Source organism: Gopherus evgoodei, chromosome 9 (genome assembly GCF_007399415.2).
Source record: "Gopherus evgoodei ecotype Sinaloan lineage chromosome 9, rGopEvg1_v1.p, whole genome shotgun sequence".
In the NCBI taxonomy this organism is placed as follows: Eukaryota; Metazoa; Chordata; order Testudines; family Testudinidae; genus Gopherus; species Gopherus evgoodei.
This window is the reverse complement of record NC_044330.1, coordinates 96191848-96217382: the sequence shown is the minus strand read 5'-3', so window position 1 is coordinate 96217382 and position 25535 is coordinate 96191848. Positions and strand designations below refer to the sequence as shown.

General features: G+C 46.4%; 1 protein-coding gene across 1 annotated transcript in view; it reads right to left on the bottom strand.

Annotated features, from left to right (window-relative positions):
• Positions 1–1366, bottom strand: part of IL1RAPL2 (interleukin 1 receptor accessory protein like 2) — a 556734-nt gene extending 555368 nt beyond the window's left edge. The window contains 1 exon segment of the mRNA XM_030576453.1: positions 577–1366. The gene's annotated coding sequence lies outside the window, so the exon portion shown is untranslated.
• Between the last annotated feature and the right edge of the window lie 24169 nt (positions 1367–25535).

The following is a 25535-nucleotide window of genomic DNA, read 5'->3' as shown; positions in this document are numbered from 1 at the left end:
AGCAGAAATCACTGCTCTTCAATCCTCAGAGCAGCAGATTTATTGGCAGCATCAGTGACCCATTTACTAACTTCACTCTTCAACTCTCCCCCCTTTTGGGGTAGTGCGGGGGAGGATAAAGAGCGTGAGGGGGAGAGAAAAGATCAGTGCGGATCCCAGGAGAGCAGATCACACGTGTCCGCAAGGGGGTTATTCTTCGTGCTTTGGGTTTGACTTGTCCACATATTGAGGGGTGGGGGAGGAAAGAACTTTCCCTCTCTTTTTGGAAAGGTTTAGCTCAGCATTTAACAGCCTCTTAAGCCGTGGTGGAATAGTCCCTCCCTTAAGCGACAGAGGCAAGCCAATGCCATTATTCTGTGGAGGGAGAGGTATTTTTTAAATTAAAAAGCTTCTAAAGCAATTTTGCAGCGGCGGTGGGGGGGGATTTGTATTCCCCCCTTAAACGGCCACCTGCTCATAAAGTTTGAGACGTTTCGCCGATGCGCGGGGAACTATCCAAAAGAGACTCCCACCAAACCCAAACCCCATGCAATTGTGTGGCGCCCGGGAAAGCCCGCAGACGCGCATGCAGCTTACCTCCTCCTGCACCGCACACCCAGGGGTTAGCAGGGAATTCACGAGTACCGCGCCACGCTCCGCAGGCGTCTGCGCCCCTTCTAACCATCCAGCACCGCTTCAGGCGCCCCCCTCAGGAGACCCTGCCTGCCATCCCCGGCTCTCTCCGACAGCCCTCGGCTTGGTGCTGGGGGGCAGCTTCCTTCCCCAGCCGGGACAAGGGCAGGCGCTGCTGAAGGACTCCCCCCAGGCGGGGCAAATTCCTGGACTTGCAGCTTCCTTGATTTCACTCCGATCACCTGGGCTGCCTCCGCCGCGGCTCGTTACAGGCTCCTGGCGCTGGCTGTGGCCATGGCTAGAGCAGCGGAGTTAGGAGCACGTCCAACAGGCGCCTTCTCCCCCCGACGGCTGCAGAGCCAGCAGGGCAGCTTCCCCTTCGGAGAGAGATCCGGGGGTGGGGGCTGCTTCTCAGGCTGTTGGTTCCCTAGTTAAGCTAGAGCAGGAGGACGCAGGGCTGGGGGGTTACACTGGGAAACCTCTTAACTGCCCTGCTAGAGTGCCCGGACTTGCTTCGAGAAACCAGTGAGCCAGGGGAGAGCTCTCCTGGGTGGCTCTGTTCTCCTCACATTCCTGTATCCTCTCTAAGAGCTAGCTACTCCAGCCCCACTCACTCCTACACTGGCTGTGCCATCTCTCCAGCCAGCCTCCTTCCACCGGGAAGATGAAGAAACCAAGTCACCCCGCCTTGGCTAGGCTGCCCCCTTTGATCTGGGAGTTCAGGTGAGGAGAGAGAGAGAGGCGTCCAGCCCAGAAATCCTGGCTTTAAACAGCTCTCCCCCATTCCCCCAGCAAAAATGTCATTTCACTTACTTACCTTTCAGGGTTAGGAAAGTGCGAGGCTGCACCGCCGTCTAGCGGCCAAGGGAGAAATCGCCCGCTTCTGGACCTGGAGTCAGGCTCAGCTGAGGTCGCTTCCTTCCCCACTGGGAGCCATGTAATCTTGCAAGCCTGCTCTTCACTCAGCATTAAAGCCCTTGCATGTTAAATAAACACCGGAATGGCTGCAGAGTTTCCCTTTTTCCCGTACAATGGTTAGAAAGCCAGGGCTTCCTTCAGGTCTGGCACCGGCCACTGGCTTTGGGTTGTTAATTTCAGGATGAGCTTCCCTGGCCTTCAAACTCAGCACTGAGAGTAGTCAGGGGTATCCAGTTAGGCACTTTTGCCCACAGAGTAGGGTGACCAGACAGCAAGTATGAAAAATCGGGACAGGGGGTGGGGGTAATAGGAGCCTATATAAGAAAAAAATCCAAAAATCAGAACTGTCCCTATAAAATCAGGACATCTGGTCCCCTACCACAGAGCAGCTGAGGGTAACTCACTGGGACAGACTGGAGCCTGACACGTGTCTTTGCAGAGCAGGGCTTAGAGGGATCAGAAGCAGCGGATGGTCACAGAGGACCAGGGGAAGAGTGGGTGACTAACATATGAGAAGCTGACAGGTGCAGAGCTGATTAATGCACTGAACAGGAGTGCTCCTTTCCTGGGTCAGCTCCTGGGTTCATTCCAGCATCCCGAGGTGGTTTCGTCATATCCACTTGTTTCTTTCCTGCCTGAATCAGTCTTTTTTCCTCCCCCATCGTGAGTGTGTGACACATGTGAATGGGGAGCAAAAGCCTTCTTCACTGATGTGTACGACTAAACCCTGAGTTTGTACACCTGTGATTTTTGAAAATATTTTAATTATTGTTTGAAGTAAAACTAGAGGAAATGTGAACCTACAAATTAGGTGTTTACTGAAAACAAGTGGTTCTGCAGGCCCATGTTTTTGATGGAGCATAGAGTCATGAAATAAACAGATGAAGACTTTTTCCATCACATTAATGTCCTTACCTCCTCACCCACCCAATGATTTTAAGCAGGATTTAAGGACTGAAGTAGGAAAGGGGAAATTGCCATAATGGAGCTAAACTTTCAGAGACAAGGCAAATGAGGTAATATCTCTTATTGGACCAACTAATGTTGGCGAGAGAGACAAGCTTTGGAGCTTAGATGGAGCTCTTCTTCAGGTCTGGGAAATGTACTAGAGTCACAGTTAAATTCAAGATGGAGAGGTGTTTGAATGGTCCCTTGAAATATGCATTAACTACCTATGCTAAGCAATCTCTTCCAGCTTGTGTTTAGCTGTGACACAAAGTATGTTTCCCAGACCTGAAGAAGAGCTCCGTGTAAGCTCCATACTTGTCTCTCTCACCAACAGATGTTGGTCCAGTAGAAGATATTACATCACACACCACGTCTCTCTAATAGCCTGAGACCAACATTGCTACAACAACCCTGTGCTAAACTTTCAGTGTCACATCTCAGCAATAATTCAGGCTGGGTTCAGCTAGAAAGGCACTTGGACATAAAATTGGTTAGATGTTTCCAAACAGGTGGGAAGGAAATATTCCGATCTCTACGTGAAGCAAGCTTGATCTTTCCCACCCAGCCTCAGTTTCTATCACTATAACAGCATAAGGGGCTCGCAACAAGGTTTTTTGTTTAAATTCTAACAACTCTTGAAACAAACACCAGGAGCTGAGGATGATGGTGTCATTTAGTGAATGAAGGTCATCCTGGGCACCTTCCCCTAGCTGCCATCCTACTTGGCCAGGTGTAACATGGATTCAGAGACCTGGTTCAGAAAGTAACTGATGGAAGAACAGAGTTTATACATAGGGAAGGATTAATAAGAAGCTCCCCTAAATGGATAGATGATAAGGAAAGAAACTATTATTAAACCCTGTCAGGGAATCAGTCAGCCGACTGAAGAGAAAATGTGCTGCTTCTGCTAGCAGCTACGTAATGCTGAAGTCTTTGCTGGCTGGGCCTGCTGTCTCCCAGTTTGGGCTAGTCTAACCTGCAGTGCCGTGCAGGACTTCACTGAAGTCAATGGCCAAAGTCCCATTGCATCCAATGGGAGCAGCATCCATCCCATGGCTTTTAAGGCACTAACTTCAGAGGGTCCCTCTGCACTGGAACAATCAGTCTCAGGGTCCTGTGACTCCCAGGGCCTGATCCTGCTGACCCTAACCAGGCAATGCGTCCTGTGATTTACTCGCACCAGGACTGCAGCATTGGTCCAGGCTCAATGGCATGTGGCAGGAAGCCCACAGTGGATGCAGTTGTTGGGGGTACTTGGTACATTGCATTGCTCCCACCTCCGTTACACTGCTGAGCTTCCCTGTGACTTTAGACTAGGAAAGAAAGCCATAAAGGGGGTGGGGGGAACCCAGTGATGTGAGGGGCAAGGGGCACACATGCATTGTCTCTGCAGAGCATGCTGCTTGCTCTTACATTAGCCTTAAAGAGGGAATCTGGAGAGTTCTGTGCCCCAGAGGCACTTGCTTGTTACCTTCTGTACACTGGGAAGCATGGCAGGAAGCAGCGACCAAGGGGAATAAACCCCAGAGGGTGCAGTGCAGGGTTGGGGAGCTCTTAAACAGTAGGAGACTCATCACTTTGGCAAACACTGAGGGACACCCATAGCTCTGGAGAGAATCCATCTGCAATTAACTCAGAGTAAACTCAGCTCCAAGGAGGGTGAGCCACCACTAGTGATTCTTTCCACTAAAATGTTGCCTACATTTGTACTATACTAAAACTTGGACTTGGGTCCTACATTGCTCTTTACTAGCCACTAGGGAGCAACAGAGGCCAGCCTGGTAGAATTTTATTTTGTAATTAAACATTTAACTCAGCCCTGTGTGAGCAGGAAGACTTTTTATTCATTGTGACAGACATTGCAACCCCACGTAGTATCTTCAGGGCTCACTGCATTACATTTATGAGTGGTTTATGTCTGACTGTGTTCTGCTCCAGCGGGGAGGGTTACCACAGCTTTTACACAAACTAAGCCAGGAGGGAGTGATAACCCCTGAGCCAGTAAACAACTCCAGAGAAACTCCACCCCTTGTGGTGGTTCAGGTTGGATTTTCCAGAGGGTAAGAGACAAAAAAAGGGACTATTGTATAAAAGCTTGAACTGACACAAGGCCTTCCTTCTGACCCACCAATCAGAAAGCACCTTCTGTCTAAGGAGGCCTCCCCACACTTTGCGGAAGGGTTGGAGAGACTTTGGCCTACCAGGGCCCCATAAAACCAAGGGTAGCTCCTATGTTTAGTGTCTCTAAATCTGTTAGTTGTTTTTTATATGATGCTTTTACCTTAAGAATAAAGGTGCATGCTTAGAAAGAGCTGTGTGGTAACTTATAACTGTGGGCAATACACTGTTCATGGCCATTGGAGAGAGAAAGCAATGCACTGGCACACTGGAGATATCACACTATAAGGCAGGGCATAAACCCCCACCCTTTGCTCAGAAGGGAGTGGGACAAGGGGCCCTGTCCAGAGACAGGTGATGGCTGGAGATCTGAGCACTGCTGAGGTGGACCATGGAGGGAGGGGATGCAGGTGCAATTACCCTGAAACTCTGACATTCATAGCACAAGAGACAAAGTTGGGAGGAAGGCTGGGCTCCAGGTTAAGGCAGTAGCTTATGAGTGAGCATTGTGGGAGGGGGGTTCTGTTCCTAGCTCTGCCCCATGATATGAGACATGTTAATTTTGCTGTCCTCCAGTCTCCCTTCCAGGGGTACTGGGTACCTGAATGCACGAACGTGCACCAGGGGCTCTGGTAGGATTTCACTGAATACCATATAAAAGCTTGTAGGAAACAGAACAAAATTGTGCAAGATCAGTTCAAAAATCTGGTGAGTGAAAATGCCTTAGTCATTTACATCTGTGCAAAGTGGGTATAATACACTACCAGAAGAACTGTGCTCACTTCCACTAGGTGTGAATTTGCCATAACGAGGCCCAAAGCCCTGAATACACTAAAGCAAGAAGAACTAGGAAACCACACCTACCAATCCAATTTTTGATGCTAGGTAAAAACCAGCTTTGCCTTCTATCTTTCACAAGGACAGAAGGTCAACGTATTGCCAAGGAATATCCTGCTCGGAGCATGGAGCATCAGCACATTTCTGCAGAGAAGTACAGGTGCTTCTAAATTATTTAACATCTTCGGAGTTGACTTTTCTGGTTCAAACTGGAAAGTCAAGTCCACCACAGTACAAACCCAGGCTGAGAATACAGTACAGCATTAGGCCCATATGTTCCCCTTCCTGGGTAAGTACAAACTTCATCTGTCCATTGAAACACAGAGTCGAGACGTATTTACCGTCCCCCAATCCAGCAGTCATGATGCCTCCCACAACTCTCAAGCACAATCAGGCCTTGTCTCCATGCAGAAACTGTAGCAATGTTACTGTAAATTGGTGCAAAGCACTCTAGACACTCTTTTTTCAATGTAAGAGTGGCTTATATAGGGCAGAACTGACAAAAATTCAATTATATAAGCCACTCAAAACCAACATATGAGCATCATCATGGGGTTTTGCACCACTTTACCTAAATCCATTTAAAATGCATCTCAGATCAAAGCTAGATCAGGCCAAAATTCTCTCCTTCAGTGCTAGATATGGCCCTAGTTCTGTTTCTAAGATGACACATGTACCCTTTTTGCAGCTGGGCCCTGTTATTTTTAGTTACTGAGGTTGCTTTTAAATGTCTTGTAATAGCTCCATTCAGCACGCTCCTGCTGTGCAGTGCCGCAGATGATTGGGTATTATTTTGTTAACACATTTTATTAGGTAACTGCAGGAAAAAAAAAATTGCTGGGCCTGATACTCCGTCGCCTTTTACTTTGTGGAGTTGAGTACATCTGCACAAAGTGAGCATAAAACGCTACCCATTTTCATTTAGGAGCATTTTGCGCTTACAGCAGGGTAAAGTATGGGTGCTATTGCACCTTGTAGCCCACTCATAGAACAGGATTCCAGGGGGTGAGCTCTGAACACAGAACAGGAAGACACTCCCTCCCTACTACTTAGCTTTCAGTCTAATTAAATATGGTACAGAGCATCTGGTGAACGGGGTGGAAACAGCACCTTCTGAGGTAGATCTTCTCTTCGTATGTATTCATAGGCCTTTCTGTTCCTGTTACGACTAAGATAAGTTTTCTCTACTTTTAACTCCTGTTATCCCTCCAGAGCCAACACAGTTATGGGAGCGGGAGCTGAATTCTATTTGGGCTCTCACGAGAGACACAGACTTGTTAACTAGGCTGCAGTATCTTTGCTGCTAAATGATCTGAAAGGCAGGAAAACACCCAGCCCGCTTGGCTCCTTGGGTGAGTACATGGGAACTGGTTTTTAGAGCAGATTTCTTTTCACCTGTGAACTAAGGAAGTCTGCTGTAGATGTCATTAGGGTCATTATGGACACTAAAGAGAGCACCCCATGATGCCATTTTTACAGGCACTTTTCAGAGTATAAGCAGGCTTCAAATCCTCATTTGACTCCAGGTGTAACAGAGCCGAGCTTGGCTCTTTACGTTTAAAAGGCAGGCGGCGGCCAAAGCAGTAAGATAACCGTTGGCAACCCCAGCAGTGCCACACGCCCATGAGCGCAGAAGGGACTCGGACAGAAAATGAACAAAATTATTTGTAATGTACTTTGAATGTGACAAAAAATAGCCAATTTTTAGAGCTACTATAAATCTTTCAACTAATCAGAAAGTCAATATGTGGCCCATAGACCTTACTTCTCCCCACAACATCCCTTCTTCCTGGGATGCTAAAACCTTGGCAGCAATTTATAGCCTCTGACACTTTAGCTACTCCTTCATTTCTCCTGGCACGATTATGGTATAAAAGAGCTGTGGTTTAAATTATTTATCATGTCACTTATTAAAGACAATTATTAGCTGAATTAAGGGATTAGAAGCATAGAAGTAAAATATCCCGTGGACTTTGAAGTATACAGTAAGATGAAATTATATTTAATGATACCTTTGATTTATATTGTAATTTTAAATGAACAGATAAAGTGGTATCATTAGACATACTTTAACGTTTTACAATAAATCAAAGATACAGTATAGCATAATTAAGGTAACAGCATATACATTATTTATAAAAATGGAAATGAAGCCCCTAATGCAAATTCAGGTTTTTAAACTAACTTTAGTCCACATGCTCTGGCCCCATCTTAGCCCAGCATGGAAAATAGCTCATTTCACAGACACTGCTATGACATAGGGTTAGCAGTGAATGAAGATACAAAATATGCATTAATGCATTAGAACATAGAGCAGAAGACAGCAGCCTTCCAAAGGAAGAGAAAACACTCCTCTTTGCCATGTACCATGCTTAGGAATAGCTTCTTACACATTTAAAATAGGAAGGAGACTACTTTTGCCATTTATTTCTGAGCCCTATCATTTGTATTACAGGAGCCGCCAGAGGCCTCACCTGAGATCAGCTCCCAGTTGTGCTAGGTGCAGCACAAACACATCGTACGGGACAGTCCATCCCGCAGAGAGTTTACAATCTGCATAGACAAGACTGGGAGAGAAAAGGTAATCTCCTTATTTCACAAAGCGGGAATTGAAGCATAGAGATTAGACCCCCTTCCTCAACAAGTATTTAGGCTCCTAACTCCCAAATGAAAACAATGGGAGTTATGCATCTAAATACTTTCGAAGATCTAGGCCTAAGTGACGCATCCAGAGTCAAACAGGAAGTCTGGGGCAGAGCCAGGAACTGAATCTATGTGTGATTCAGGTAGTGGACTTGGACCGCTAGAGAAGACCAGCCTCTGCTTCTTGATTTGTTAAGTCTACCCATTTGCCACCTCCACGCCAAATGTCTAATGCTATGGTATATGTCTAGTCTTCCTTAGGACTCTGAGCCAAAGCACAATGACATCAGTGAAAAGGCTCCCAATGATTTCCACGGGCTTTGGATCTGGCTCCAGATATTCTTATCCCCAGTTAAGTTTTAACTAATCATTGTAGGGGGTCCTCTCAGTACAAGTTATCCAGGGCTTCCCTAGCCTTGTCAGGAATCTACACTCCAGGGGGCAGTTGGCTCCCATGCAATGGAGCAACTTATAAGCTGCAAGATGTCCTAGATATTGGCTTTATGGCCCATCTATGTGTACAGCAATAAGGTCTCAATTCTGATCTATGGGATAAAGATGAGGAGTGTGTTTCTGTTCAGAAGGGGTCTCACCCTCCTGCAACATGCACAGTAAGCATTTGAGCCAAAGGTGCAAGTTACAGGTCCTTTTAAGAACTGGGAGGAATACTTTGCTCATGTTTCCCCTAATCCAGCAAATCATTTAAACATATGCTTAAATCAAGGACATGAATAGTCCCAGTGAAGTCAATGGGCTATTCATATGCGCATAGTTAAATGCCTTGCTAGATGGGCCATTGGGGGAAGCACAATGCAGTGCCTATTGCTAGATCACGCACACAATGTGCAGTCTAAAGGAAACAAGAGCATTTGGCTTACAAAGAAGCAGCACACTCGTGGCCAAGTCTCCAACAGAGCATGCACGACTCTAGCCACCATATAAGAATGGAGCCATATAAAGCTCTACACAGCTGCTTTAACTTTAGTTCAACCCAAACATCTCCACTCCGTACCTCTGTCCCCTATTCTACATCATTGATCCATTGACATCAATGGTAATTTTAGCCCCCCCTAGATAGGGCAAAGGACCAGAGGAGAAGAACCTGCTGCAGAGTGATGAAGAGGAAAATGGTTCAGGTGTGAAAATGTGACTGAGGGAGGGAGGAATAAAATGGGATTGGGACACAAACTGGCAGTGGGAAGTGTGGGGCTGAATACCTTTTTCTGTAGTGACCCAGACCTTGAATACCTCTTCTGGAGAGATAAACAGAGATGCATTCTACTATTTTTCCAGTTCAACTATAGCAGCGGTTTGAGAACTGTGGGTCGGGACCCCAGAGTGCATTGCGACCTCATTTTATTGGCATCACCAGGGTTGGCTTAGAGTTACTGGGGCCCGGGGCCCAAGCCAAAGCCCGAGGGATTCAGCCGTGGGGGGTGGGGCTCAGTTACAGGCCCCCTGGCTGAGGCTGAAGCCCTTGGGCTTCAGCTTTGACCCCTTCCCCACCCGGGGCAGTGGGGCTCAGGCTTTGGCTTTGCCCCACCACACACACCCTGGGCAGTGGGACTCAGGCTGGCTCAGGCTTCGGTCCCCACTCCTGGGGTCAGATAGCAATTTTTGTTGTCAGAAGTGGGTCACGGTGCAATCAAGTTTGAGAACCCCTGAGCTATAGGAATACAAGGCTTTAAGAGGGTGCATTGCTGCAAGGTTACATACGTTATAAACAGCAAGAAATTAAAATGGTAGACTTCAGAAATCATTTTGCATTTGACATTAGGAGTTATTTTAAGTGAAAGATAAATGCACCGCCTTGCAAGCAATAATCCAATTTGATAGCTACCTGCATGCAGGGTTGGTAAGTTTGAAATAGGATAACTTCTTTTCCTTCGTGCTTGAAAGCTAGAGATACAGGATCAAGTGCTTTGCTTGTAGAGAGTTGAAGTGTAATGGCTGCTTTATTCCAGAAGTGTGAAAGTCATACAGAATGACATGACACGAATACAGGAAAAGCAATACCTTCACCCAATAAGCACTATATTTATAGAACAGGGTAACGAAGTACAGTGTGGCATTTAATTAACATATATTGACCACTTAGCCATTTCTCTTTACTGGCAAGAGTAGAAGTGGGAGCAGTGTTCAGGATTCATTAAGAGCAGACCCATATCCTAACTTGGGTCTAAAGCCTGCAAACACCCTTATGGACAAATGCACCTTTATTTTATAAGTGGGACAATTCACGTGTAATTATACTCATGCAAGTGTTTGTGGGATTGGATCCAACATATGATAATAAGATATAAAATCTATTAACGCAAATGAAATGTACATCCATTTCCTATTGGCAATTTTTCAGATGAGGTTAAGACCCGAGCCGAGTAAATAACTGATTTTCAGTTTGCGGGCAGCTTAAAAAAAAAATCATTTATTTTGGGTCAACCCAACATTGTTTTTTTTCAGAATTTTCAACCAAACAGTAAAAAAAAAAAAAAAATTGTTTCAATTTTGGGCATTTTAAACTGTTTAAGTAAAACCAAATAAAATTCTGAAACCGCTGCCAGTTTTCATACCCTGAGTCATCTCACGTCCTCCTTCCTTCTCTCAACCCCCACTCTCTGATTTCCCCTCTGACTGTCTTATGCACTTCTCTAGTTTAGTCACTAAGGCCCAGATCCACCAAGGGATTTAGGTGCTTAACTCTCACTGAATGGTGCCTAGAAACCTTTGAAGATCTGGGCCTAGGTGTCAGAGCTCACATCAGTACTGCATACATATGAGCAACAAGAGGAGTCCCCAAGGCACTCTGTACATTGACACACTATTAATTTAAATGACTGATATCAGTCATGTGAAAACAACTTTACGTTTTTACATATTGTTGTAAATAGGTATGTCCTATATTAAATGCCTAGACTTGTATACTACTGTAAGCGATTGCGTGGGAATGATTCTTTCAAGCCAACCAGTGCTATCAATACAATTTAAACTTCAGAGTTAAACACTATCACTGGGGCCTGAACCTGCTGTCAGTGGCCCTGCCAGCTGGTCAGCCAAGAGCGAGGCTGACGTGCAAAAAGGAGTTTGGTCCACAGCTCAGGTCCGATAGACCCAGGCAGACACAAGCTTGCATAAAAGGTCAGCTGAAAGAGCAGACACAGCAATGGCTCCACGGGGTGAACAGTTAGCACTGAATGCGGTATATAGGCAGGTGGAGCCCCACTCTTTAAAAAATACTGTAATTAGTTTCTCCATCCATGATGAGTTTGGGGGCAGGGGGTAAACAAGCAATGTCGAGGTAACCCAAAACTCTGCCCCTAAACTTCTCCAACAGGATATCAAGTGACAACCGCAGAAAAACAACAAGTAAGAATCATTGCATCATTAGAAAAGACTCACTTTACCTGAACATACCCGCAAGTGCCTGGTGCTATTTTTAGCAGTTTTGGAAAGCTAGTTTACTAAATTAATTCTTTTTCTGGGTGATACAAACACCAGAAGGGTGATAAAATGAGCATACTGCATAGCCAGGGAAAAGAGAGGTGTTAAGCAGCAATCTAATACCTGAATCTGCTTTATGTGGTCATTCACATGGGCAGCCCTCTTCAGCAGAAAAGAAAAGAAAAAAGTAGTCTCCACCATTCTATAGTCAAAGGGCCATGAAACTTCACTGTACCAGCAGCCGAAGAGTGTCCTTGATGCAGATGAAGTCCCTCCGTTTTGCTGGAACATCGTACACGTATGGAGTATTCTTGGCAAGAAGCGAAGTCTCACACACACACATCTAGGCTAATCCAGACACACACCAGATGGAACAGTTTCTAGTCGTTCTAATTTCAACAAACAAAGTAATTTAATTCAAACATAACATTTCAGGGCATTTCTGAGCACTATTGATCACGTTCTCATTGTGAGCATTCTACAGAAGTGTCAAACATATTGTCAGTATTTCATGTTGAGTAAACAAAAGTCTTGTCTGTTAGAAATCCATTTCCCTATTCCATCCTTAGCTGCCTTGATGCCCCAAAAGTGAAAATTTCATAGCATTATTTTTTTTGAAGTATGAGACATTTTAAACCCATCATCATTATGCATTTAATTCCCATCATCTAGGACATCTGAGAAGAAAAGTGTTTAAATCCTACTCATTTACTGCTGTAATCTGTGATTCAAAGATTAAACAGAGAGGTTTTAGTTACTGACATTTTATTTTTTCAATATGCTTAAACCAACCTTGCATACAAGCTTCCGGTGTGTTCTGTACCACAATTAATATGCCCAAAGAGAAAAACTTAAAATAAGTCAGTGGAACTGGTCTTAATGGCTTCAAGAAACACGTTTGATCTCCAAAGCTTTTACCTTATGATAACATTTTAATATCCTAAAAATGGCTTGAATTTCAGCAAGAACGTGTTCAGTGTATTTTGAATTGGAACATTTCTTCCCTAATAAAAAAATGCCAAATATATTAGAGCTACATTACTGGCTGAAAGAGAAAGCTTCTGCTAAAGCTAATATTTAAACAGGCTTTGTTATACTTCTCCAGCCAGTGTACATGCTTCCCTACCACAAATCAGACATAGTGCAGATAAATACACACCCAGCCTTCAGTCCTCACACATTATTCCATTTCTGAGAGGCCTCATCAGAGCAGACTCTGCCAAAAGTGCCCAGGGCTGAATTAAGCATCTCTTCTGGTTCCACAATACAACTTTCCACCATTCAAAAGTCAACGGTATTCAAGAGAGTGTCAGTAGACCAGAAACACTCACTTTCTCTTTTGATTTAACTGACCCATAGTTTTGGAGAATACACATTACTGGAGCGATCAGATAGCTGACATACTTATAGACCACAGAGCAACTTTAACATGTGATTTCTACTCCTGTCTTTACTGAAGCATCTCATGAGGTCTTAAGCAGGAGCTTGGCCAGCGTTTGTCCAGTGGCAGGGAGACTTAGGCTATGTCTACACTACAGGATAATTTCGAATGAACATAAACCGGTTTTATAAAACAGATATTATAAAGTCGATTGCACGCGGCCACACTAGGCACATTAATTCGGCGGCGTGCATCCATGGTCCGAGGCTAGAGTCGATTTCCGGAGCGTTGCACTGTGGGTAGCTATTCCGTAGCTATCGCATAGTTCCCACAGTCTCCCCTGCCCCTTGGAATTCTGGGTTGAGATCCCAGTGCCTGATGGGGCAAAAATCATTGTCGCGGGTGGTTCTGGGTACAGCCTCACCCCTCCCTTCCTGAAAGCAGCAGACAACCATTTCGCGCCTTTTTTCCTGGGTGAACTGAGCAAACGCCATAGCACAGCAAGCATGGACCCTGCTCAGATCAATAGCGCAATCGTGGACGTTGTAAACACCTCGCGCATTCTCGTGCAGTCTATGGTGAACCATGAACTGCAAAGGCAGGTGAGGAGGAGGCAGCTACGGCAGCATGGCGATGAGAGTGATGAGGACATGGACACTGAATTCTCCCTAACCGCGGGCCCCTGCGCTTTGCAGCTCCTGCTGGTAATGGGGGAGGTTCTACCCATTGTACGCCGATTTTGGGCCCGGGAAACAAGCACAGACTGGTGGGACCGCATAGTTTTGCAGGTGTGGGACAATTCACAGTGGCTGCGAAACTTTCACATGCGTAAGAGCACTTTCTTTGAACTTTGTGACTTGCTTTCCCCTGCCCTGAAACGCCATAATGCCAAGATGAGAGCAGCCCTCACAGTGGAGAAGCGAGTGGCAATAGCCCTCTGGAAGCTTGCAACGCCAGACAGCTACCGGTCAGTTGGGAATCAATTTGGAGCGGGAAAATCTACTGTGGGGGCTGCTGTGCTGCAAGTAGCTAAAGCAATCATTAAGCTGCTGCTACAAAAGGTTGTGACTCTGGGAAACGTGCAGGTCATAGTGGATGGCTTTGCTGCAATGGGATTCCCTAACTGTGGGGGGGCGATAGATGGAACCCATATCCCTATCTTGGCACCAGAGCACTAGGGCACCCAGTACATAAACCGCAAGGGGTACTTTTCGATGGTGCTGCAAGCACTGGTGGATCACAAGGGACATTTCACCAACATCCACGTGGGATGGCCTGGAAGGGTTCATGACGCTCGCGTCTTCAGAAGCACTGCTCTGTTTAAACGGCTGCAGCAAGGGACTTACTTCCCGGACCAGAAAATAACAGTTGGGGATGTTGAAATGCCTGTCATTATCCTTGTTGACCCAGCCTACCCCTTGATGCCATGGCTCATGAAGCCATACACAGGCAGCCTGGACAGTGGTCAGGAGCTGTTCAACTACACGCTGAGCAAGTGCAGGATGGTGGTAGAATGTGCATTTGGCCATTTAAAGGCTCGCTGGCACACATTACTCACTTGCTCAGACCTCAGCCAAACCAATGTCCCCTTTGTTATTGCTGCTTGCTGTGTGCTTCACAATCTCTGTGAAAGTAAGGGGGAGACCTTTATGGCGGGGTGGGAGGCTGAGGCAAATCACCTGGCCGCTGATTATGCGCAGCCAGACACCAGGGCGATTAGAAGAGCTCACCAGGAAGTGGTGCGCATCAGAGAAGCCTTGAAAACGAGTTTCATCATGGGCCAGGGTACAGTGTGACTGCTGTGTTTGTTTCCCCTTCATCAACCTTCCCCCCTTTATTGACTCCTTGCTTGTAAGCAACCCACCCTCCCCCTTCGATTACAGCTTGCTTAAGGAAATAAAGTCACTATCGTTTAAAAAGCATGTATTCTTTATTAAAAGTCATTCCCTGTAAGCAACCCGCCCTCCCCCTTCGATTACAGCTTGCTTAAGGAAAAAAAGTCACTATCGTTTAAAAAGCATGTATTCTTTATTAAAAGTCATTCCCTGTAAGCAACCCGCCCTCCCCCTTCGATTACAGCTTGCTTAAGGAAATAAAGTCACTATTGTTTAAAAAGCATGTAATTATAAAAAGAGGAAGAGAATTAACAAGGTATCCCGGGTGTGGTTTGGGAGGATAGGAGGGAAGGAAAAGGCCATTAAGCACATTTCAATGTAATGACAGCCTTTTGGTTGGACTGTCCACAGGGGTGGAGTGGGCAGGTGCGCAAAGCCTTCCCCCACGCGTTCTTACACGTCTGGGTGAGGAAGATATGGAACATGGTGAGTACTGAGGGTAGTTAAACATGAGCTGCTGTGGCACTCTGTTACCCCGCTGCTCTTCCTGAAGATCCACCAGACGTCGGAGGATATCAGTTTGATCACTCAGCAGCTCCGGCGTTGCATCCCGCCACCGCTGATCTTCCTGCCTACACCTCTGATCTTCCTGCCGCCACCTCTCATCTCGAGCGTCTCTCCTATCCTCACATTCGTGCCTCCTATCCTCACGTTCACTGGCATCTTTCCTGTACTTCGCTACCACGTCCTTCCACTCCTTCAGATGAGCTCTTTCACTGCAGGTTACTTCCATGATTTCAGAGAACATTTCATCTCGCGTCCTCTTCTTCCTCCACCTTATCTGAGCTAGCCTTCGGGATGGAGTAGAGAGGCTTGAAAAATGTGCAGCTGCATGAGGGAGGGAAAATAGGGAGAGAAGGATTTAAAAAGATACATTTTACAGAACAATGGTTATACTCTTTCACAGTGAACAACACTATTCACCTTACATAGCACATGTGATTTCACTATTTTTAATATTGAGTGCCTGCAGCTCTGGTGTTACAGATCTCACAGACGCAGGTCCGGGCATCACAATTCAGCTTGCATGCGGTCATGGTAAGCCACAGCTTCTCCAGCCTTCATATACACAGTGCCCTCTGATCCTTCTTTCCTTTTAACAAGCAACAGCAGATGCCAATCCCTCCCCTCCCCAATCCAATTCTCTAGGATTGCTTTACCCCTCCCCCCACCGCATGGCTGGTATCATGGAAGATCACTGGTAATCACCTCCCTTTCTTCCCCCCCCACCATCGCGTGGCTGGTAGCTGGGAAGATTCCTGCTGGCCAAACGCTAAAAAGCTCAGCGCCATTACCCCACCCCTCCCCCCACTTTGCTACGTGCAAGGAAGGCTTTCTTTTAAGCAACAGCCCAGTAGGAAAATGGCCATCTCTGTCCCCTTAATTAAATTCCTTAATTTCAACCAGGTTACCATGAACGATATCACTCTGCTGAGGATAACAGAGCGAGATAAAGAACGGATGTTTCTTGAATGCCAGCAATCGCCGGGACCATACGCAGCTATGCTTTGTCATGCAGTAATACCCGATTACTTGCTACATGCATGGCTTGGTAAAGTGTCCTACCATAGTGGACGGAACAAGGCTGCCTTGCCCAGAAACCTTCTGCAAAGGCTTTTGGAGTACCTCCAGGAGCGCTTCATGGAGATGTCCCTGGAGGATTTCCGCTCCATCCCCAGACATGTTAACAAACTTTTGCAGTAACTTTACTGGCTGTGAATGCATCCAAAGCCCTCATGGCAAATCAGTCATTAAAAAACGATTGCTTTTAAACCATGTTTTATATTTACAAAGGTACACTCACCAGAGGTCGCTTCCATGGCTTCACTGTCTGGGCTAGTGGCTTGGGAGGGTAATTCCGTCTGGGTCACAAAAAGCTCCTGGCTGTTGGGGCTAACGGAGTGCTGTGTGCTCGCAGCAAGGTTGTCCTCCTCTTCCTCATCCTCCTCCTCCTTTTCCCCCTCCGCGAATCCTCAGCCATGGTTGAGATTATAACCCCCACCTCGGAATCCACGGACAAGGGGGGGTAGTGGTGGCGCAGCCCCCTAAAATTGCATGCAGCTCAGCGTAGATCCGGCATGTTTTTGGCCCTGACCCGGACCTTCCGTTTGCTGCTTTGGTTTTCTGGTAGGCTTGTCTGAGCTCCTTAACTTTCACTCTGCACTGCACTGAGTCCCTGGTGTGGCCTTTTCCCATCATGGCCTTGGAAATTTTTTCAAATATTTTTTCATTTCATCTTTTGGAACGGAGTTCTGTTAGCACTGAATCCTCTCCCCATACAGCGATAAGATCCAGTACCTCTCATGCGGTCCATGCTGGTGCTCTTTTTCGATTCTCAGGAGACTGCATTGTTACCTGTACTGATGAGCTCTGCATGGTCAGCTGTGCTGATCAGAGCTCCACGCTGGCCAAACAGGAAATGCAATTCAAAAGTTCCCGGGGCTTTCCCTGTATACCTGGCCAGTGCATCAGAGTTCAGATACCTGTCCAGAGCGGTCAGTGGTGCACTGTGGGATACCGCCCGGAGGCCAATAACTTCGATTTGCGGCCACACTAACCCTAAACCGATATGTTAATATCGATTTTAGCGTTACTCCTCTCATTGGGGAGGAGTACAGAAATCAATTTAAAGAGCCCTTTAAATCGATATAAAGTGCATTGTAGTGTGGATGGGTACAGCGTTAAATCGATTTAACGCTGTTAAAATCGGTTTAACTGCATAGTGTGGACCAGGCCTTAGGGAGTAGGAAGCTAGCTATTGCCACCTGTTGGTGAACATGGAGAAGAGCAACCCAGAGCTGCATCAGAGCTCCAGGTGGACAGGTAACTTCAAGGTGGGTGATGGTGTAGAGGGGGCAGCCATGCGGAGGCAGGTAGCAATGCTGACGGGGCTTTTGCTGAAGCCACGGAGTGTAACAGCATAGCTGAAGCACTCGTGTAAGTCCCCCCACCCCATCCAGCTATTAATAAAAGACTAAGTGATGGAGCCCCCTGAAGCAGGCCAGGCAGCACTTCTCCAGTGGCTAGAAATAGACTTGCCTAAACTCTGGACTCCACCAATCCTGGACAACACACAGTGAGTGAAGACACAGCACAGGAAGTAGCTATTGAAGGAGACCTATACTCAGTCCTCCTCTCACAGTGTAAGACTATTGCCAAGACCCCCTGTGGGGTGGGAGTTACATATATACACAGTTTCTTTATTATTGCTGGCTTCCATGTGTTTATTTTGTGACCTCTTCATCCCCTGATAAAGTTTTCCTTGTTTTAATCTTGTTGCCAAGTGGGGAAGTGTTGCCTATCAAGAATGCCCATGGGAGGTAAGTTAGTTTTCCAGCTTTTTGAGTGAGGCCTCAAGCCAGTGCTATTTCTTAAGCTTTCGGAAGGAGCCCTTGGATAATTAAACTCAGCCCTTTTTGCTGAGACAACTCCTGGCAGGAGTGTTAAACCTGTATTAGAAATAATGCTTTCCTTCAATGACAAGGACAGAATTTTATTATCATTGAATATGTTTTTGTGCCCTTTCAGACATGCTTATTCTCACAAGCCTTGGCTCTAATTTCATATCTTGTAGCTGGCAGACAGAAGCTGAGCCTTGACTCAAACTGCAAAGTGATCCATAAATGGTTGTGAACACAATAGTCTGTGTTCCCAAAAGATCAGATCAAGGTTGGCTGGGAAGGGGTGGGGGGGAACTGCAGAATAGGAAACTGCTGAAGCAGTTTTCAAGGTATGCATTCAGCTGTTTGAATTATGTTCCTGCCATTAAAATACACAGTAGATAACTGTTTTAAATAGCCCCTGTCAAGATTGCTAGGCGTACCATACCTTGACATTAGGTCTCTAGTAAAGTGGTTACTTCCGGGAATTTCCCCATTTAAAAGGCCTTTTATTCTGCTTCAAACTGAACATTGTGGCAGCTCAAAACATGAATAAGAGGTGGGGAAAGTAAGTGTTTGATTTATTGAAGAATTCCGGCAAACAAACGGATGCACTCTTGTCACCGCAGACAAGCAACTTGCACAAAGAAAAATTACTCAAAGCAACAGGGAGCAGGAGATGGAGCAAAGGCTGAGAGAGAGAGAGAGAGAGAGAGAGAGAGAGAGAGAGAGAGAGAGAGAGAGAGAGAGAGAGAGAGAGAGATGCAATGTTATGTTATGTAATGTCAATATATGTTCTGTTTGGCTGACGTAAGAGTTTGCTATAGGATTACAAGGGATTAATGGCACACATACAGGAAAGAGGACAAGAGCTTCAGCTAGCCACCATTTAGCTACACAAGGGACAATACTAGACCTGTTTTCTTTGACTTCCTCTCTCTGACCCTCTATCGAGCTCAACAGACCAATCTGGCAAGGGTTGGAGAGCTTCACAGGTTCCTTTGCATCTACAGCTTAAGACAAGGGGCTTTGGGTGTATACGCAACACTCAATGGAAGGGGAAGTGGTGATCAGGGGCTGTTCAGAAGGAACAGGTAACCCAGAGACAGGCCTTACGGAGGGGGTCATAGGCAGCTGGGCCTTATCCCTGGAAGTTGAGGTGAGTGCCATGCATTTAGAGTGTTTTAAAGTCCTTCTCTCTCATGCTTTGCTGTATTTGTAGCATTAAGATTAAACAATACTTAGTTCTAAGAAAGCTATGTGGTCACAGCCTCAATCTCTGGTCACAGCTCTCAAATGAAAGACTTGCAGGTGCTGAGCCCAGTTGGACCTGCTGAGACGTCATGGCTGGGACCCGCATTCCCTCTAAAATTCGTTCTGAGTGGGCTACCAACTCCACCAGCACCACATATTTGTCCTGGGGCAAGCTTACACTTTTCAAAGCAGTACAGTGACATGTTAGTAATCCATATACACATGGATCACGCCTACCAGTGGGTTGAGTGCCTGTTAATTTTCAAGAGTTGGAGTGTTAAAGCCACACAATAGTCAGAAACCCAGAAAGTCAGGAGTCTCCACCTTCCCCCCCACTCCAGGAGATTCAGCCTTTGAGGGATCCTCCTACTGTCCCCTCCCAGGAGCCCCTGCCTCTCCTCACCCCACTCCTTATCCCTCCCTGCAGGCTTGAATTGTCCTTGGGAGAAAGGATTTTAGGGTCTGTCCCACAGCCAGTCCCTCCCGCACTCCGGGGCCCCCAGAAGGAGTTGCCAGTGCAGCCTGGGGAGAATCACACAGAGCAGACCTCCCTCCTTCAGCAGTAGCATGGGCTCCCCTCCCCACAGTTCCTCCCCTGTGCCATGGTTCCCTGCCAAGGGCTCATTTCCTTGCCAGGGGATGTGGTGAAGGCCAAGACTATAAGAGGGTTCAAAAAGGAAAGAGATAAGTTCATGGCTATTAGCCAGGATGGGCAGGAATGGTGTCCCTAGCCTCTGTTTGCCAGAAGTTGGGAATGAGCGTCAGGGAACGGATCACTTGATGATTACCTGTTCTGTTCATTCCCTCTGGGGCACCTGGCATTGGCCACTGTCGGAAGGCAGGATACTGGGCTAGATGGACTTTTGGTCTGACCCAATATGGTCATTCTTATGTTCAGTACTGCCAGCCATTGAACAGCCTCCCTAAGTTGTATCCCTGACCCCTGCTTCCCCAGCCTCACTTCTTAGCCTTCCCTGCTGGCTTGAGACTGTCTGTGGCACCAGGTTCCAGCAGGAGGGCCTGTCATGGTATAACCCCCACTCTGAACCTTAGCGTCCAAAAGATGGAGTACCAGCATGAATCCCCCTAAGCTTAATTGCCAGCTTAGATCTTGTAGTGCTGCCACCAACCAGGACTTGCAGTGCCTGGTACACTCTGGTTCCCCCAAAACCTTCCCAGGGGACCCCAAGACCCAGGCCCCCTGGATCTTAACACAAGGAAAGTAAACCCTTTCCTTCACCATTGCCTCTCCCAGGCTTCCCCTTCCTGGGTTACCCTGGAAGATCACTGTGATTCAAACTCCTTGAAACTTAAAACTGAGAGGAATGCACCTTCCCCCCTCTTCTTTTCCCCTCCCCAAGAGGTAATACAGATTCAAGCTCCGTGAATCTAAAACAGAGGGATTCCATCTTCCCCCCTCCCTTATCTCTCCTTTTCTCCCACCAATTCCCTGGTGAGTACAGACTCAATTCCCTTGAGCCTCAACAAAGGGAAAAAATCAATCAGGTCTTAAAAAAGAAAAGCTTTTAATAAAAGAAAGAAAAAAGTAAAAGTTGTCTCTAATCAAGATGGTAAATGTTACAGGGTCTTTCAGCTTATAGACACTAGAGAGAAGCCTTCCCCCCAGAACAAATACAAATTAAAATTCTTCCAGCAAAATACACATTTGCAAATAAAGAAAACAATCAAAAAGACTAAACCGCCTTTCTACTTATACTTACTACTTGAACAGAAAATTAGAGAGCCTGTAGGTAGGTCTGGTCACTCTCAGAATCCAGAGAGAACAACGGACAAACAAACAACACAAAACAAAGACTTCCCTCCACCGAGATTTGAAAGTATCTTGTCTTCTGATTGGTCTTCTGGTCAGGTGTTCCAGGTTCACTGCTTGTAACCCTTTACAGGTAAAAGAGACATTAACCTTTAACTATCTGTTTATGACAGGGCCCAATGAGACCCAGTTGCTGACCATACTCCCTCCAGATCTGGCACCCTCACCCCTCCCTCCCTGCTGGCTCGAGGCTTCCTGGCAGGCCCCAGCACCAGAGTTGCTGTGATCTCTGGCTGCTTAAGGAGCAGGGTGCCAGCCACACTGCCAGCCAAGCGAGATGCACAGTAGGTACCCAACTGCTGCATGACTGCACATGCGCATAGCTTAGGGGGAATGTTGGCTGGGACTCAGTGAGCTGCAGTCAAAGCCCCAATCTCAGAGTGGGAGAATTGTGGGATTCCACCCTACGACAGGTGAAGACAAGAGGGCTACACCCTGAGGGGTTGCACTCAGAGAGACTAGAGAGGGGGTCAAAGGTACAGCTAGTCCTGTAACTGTGACAAGCTGCTCCTCTATGCAAGGATAAAGCAAAGCTTTGCTTCCCTGCACACTAAAACGCCTTCTCCTGGATCTGTGTCCCATCCCTGCAAAGCCCACAGGAATTACTGGAGCTCTATGTTTCGAGCAAAACCGTGCACAGTGCCTGCAGAGCTGCATGAGTAGGGAGCAGCAGCAAGGAGCCTTCCTGCCTTCCATGCAACCGGAGGCCAGGTGCAATCATGGGCCTTGCATGCCAGTGAGCACAAGGAGCTCAAGTCTAGCAGACAGCACTAACCTCCTAGAGCAGGTGAGGCTATGGCCAAAGGCTTTCTGAAAATCTAAGTACACTATATCCACTGGATCCCCCTTGTCCACATGCTTGTTGACCCCCTCCAAGAATTCAAGTAGATTGGTGAGGCATGATTTCCCTTTACAAAAGCCATGTTGACTCTTCCCCAACAAATGGTTTTCATCTCTGAGACTGATAATTCTGTTCTTTACTATAGTTTCAACCAATTTGGCTGGTACTGAAGTCAGTCTTACTGGCCTGTAATTGAAAGGATCGCCTCTGGAGCCTTTTTTAAAAATGTGTGTCACATTAGCTATCCTTCAACCATCTGGTAGAGAAGCTGATTTAACGATAGGTTAGTAGTTCTGAAATTTCACATTTGAGTTCCTTCAGAATTTTTGGGTGAATACCATCCGGTCCTGGTGACTTAGTACTATTTAATTTACCAATTTGTTCCAAAACCTCTTCTAATCACACCTCAATCTGGGACAGTTCCTCAGATTTGATTCCTAAAAAGAATGGCTCAGGCAGAGCCGTCCCTTGGATAGGGCTAATCAGAATGACTGCTCTGGGCCCCATGCTTTGGGGGGGTCCCCCATGGGCTGGTGCAATTGGCTGGAGCAGTCGGTCCCAGAAGAGACGAATCCATCACTTCTGCCCCAGGCCCTGCACATCCCTAGGGACAGCCCTGGGCTCAGATTTGGGAATCTCCCTCACATCCTCAGCCATGACGACCAATGCAAAGAATTCATGTCATTTCTCTGCAGTTACCTTATCGTCCCCGAGTGCTCCTTTAGCAGCTCAATCATCCAGTGGCCCCACTGGTTGTTTTAGCAGGCTTCCTGCTTCTGATGTACTTTGAAAAAAAAAACTTTTTGCAGTTACAGGGCTCACTCATGGGGAGAGTGCACGGCCACCCCTGAAGAGGCTGCAAAGTGTCTGAGCTCCATGGGCCCTGATCCTGAAAAACCCTTATGCATCTGCTTGCCTGTAAGCACACGCTTCAGCACTTTTCTGATTCTGAGCCAGAGTGCTTGGCTCATCACAGGATCAAGCCCACTGGGCTTGCCTCTGCCATCATATGGCTCTAGGATCTTCTGCTGTGGTGGTGCAACACTACACAGCCTCCCCTCATTGGCTCTGTATACCACCGCAGAGCTATAGTGAATAGAATAATGATACTAGCATATATAGTACTTACACCCACAGAAACTTCCCCTGTGAAACAACAGTTGGCGATCACCTGTCTCAGCCTGTGACTATACAGCTGCTTGCTAATAAATTTAAGTTCCAGCAGATATATAGTAATCTACACTGTATGAGTGCCTCTGATCAGCTGAATATACTACATGCCACTGATTTGAGTGAGAACGAGTTAGACTCTGAAATTTAAAAAGCTCCCACTCCTCATTCTGAGGAGTAGTTCCCCTGAAGACAAGAGAGTTACACTGGAAAGAGAGGAAAAAACAGATGCCAAAAGAGTTCCACATATTTTAAAGCTTCCTCCCCCCCCCCGCCCTTCTGTTCACATTTCCACCCCAACTTCTGTATTTCTCCATGGTCACGCTACAAGCACGAGGCTGAATGCTGAGAAGACAACTTGGTGCATACCCAGATGGTCATTGTCAGGTGTAATACTTGCCAGTGGTTCATAGTAAGTTTATTAGTTAATTCCCATAGGACCCTGGCGTGCAGAATATCCAGAACTGCTGATCTGTATGTATTAATTTCTCTCTCTCCAAGAGCTCCCTTGCCTGCTTTTCATCAACACCTCTATTGACGTAGTTTTCATTACTTCCTAGTAACAATTTAATAGCACAGCCATTGTAGAAGCCTTGTTGATTTTACCTCCCTTCTCGTTAATGGAGCTAATTTTTTCTTCATTTCTGTCCTTCAGTCCTGATATGTGCCAAAGGCCTTTTACAAGTATATTTGCCCAGATTTAATTGCTACAAGGGGAGTCGTGCCTTCAAAATAGCATACAAAATGTATCCTTAAGATTACACTGAGTCTTCAACTTCCTCTTTTCACATCTTCATATTTTTATGAAAATTCCCGTGTGGCTTGCATTTTCCTTGCTTGGTCTCAGTGAATATACAAGTCTGAGTAGAATCTATTCTTACGAGTTGTGCAAGGCTAACAGCAATTAACTTTTTCTGCTGTATGAAAGATCAAGCCAAGTTCTCCTCCATTTTCTTCTGGAGGGTTTCCACTAACTAAAAGATGAATTTTTATTGTTCCCTCCATTTCTAAGGACTGGGAATGAACTTTACAGTTTGAAACTTTTCAGGGGGTTAGGTCTTTCTGAGGATGAAGCAACTGCAGGACTCGGCCTTTATTCCGTGAAAGTGCCTTGGAGATCTCTGAGCTACTAATTACTCCCCTGGGGCCCACTTCCCCACTTCCACTGGAGTCAACCAGCAGTAATTGGTGCAGTAGTGGAATCAACTGTAGAAAGTCAACTGTATGTGTAGTAAGTGAAGAAAACCTGCCTCTACAAAGCACCTTTATGAAATCAATGCCCAGCAGCGGAGAGGGTTGGTTGAGTAGTAAGATACTAGCTGTTGAATATTCAGGTAGGCACAGCTCCTCAGCTAGCATATAGCAAAGTCAATGGAACTGTGCCAGTTCCCACAAGCTGGCCCATAGTCTTCTGTGGATTCCACAATGGCATATGTACATGTGCCAAGCTCCCATCACAGCAAACATATCCAGTTAGTCAAAACCCTACAGTCCTTCCGCTGGCAACACTCCCATGGACTTCATTTCCACAGAAATGAGAGACTGAAGAGGCCTATTAGATTATCTAGTCCACCTTCCTGCTAGCATGGGATGCTTCACTTTGGTATAATGGTCAGCTGAGGTTCAGAGACCTGAAAGCAACAGGGTTCCACTACTGCTTTTAGGAGACTGCACCACAAACTATTATACTGCATCTCATCAGCAAATTTTTTTTCCTGCTATAAGCTCCCTAGGACTGCCCCCTCAGGGCATGTCTACAGCCGAGCTGGGAGGCGTGATTCCCAGCTCATGTAGATGCGCCCGTGCTAATTTGAGCAGCATAGCCAGGGTAGCCTGGGTGGCAGCTTGTGCTACCTGAGTACCTACCCACCCCGGCCCCCATGTATGTACTTGGGTGGTTAGCTCAAGCCCTCACTCATGCTATGCCGACACACACTGCTGTTTTTATGAGTGCACGTATTTCTGCACAAACTGGGAATCACACCTCCTAGTTCTTATGTTGCCGGTGAGTGGGGGTGTTAGAGTCCATTAATCAGGTACATGCAAACAGGGATAAACAAGCAGATGGTTTCCTTCAGGTATGTGCATGAAGCCTTTAGGGGTTACCATTTAAAGTCAAAAAGACAGTCAACATGGGAAAGAGTCACATATAGTCATTAAAATAAAGTAGATACTGTGTACAACAATTAAAAACCTTCTGCCAAGAGCAAAAAAAAGGAGGGGGGGAATTATTTTTGGCAAATTAATATAATCCAGTCTATTTTTGGCC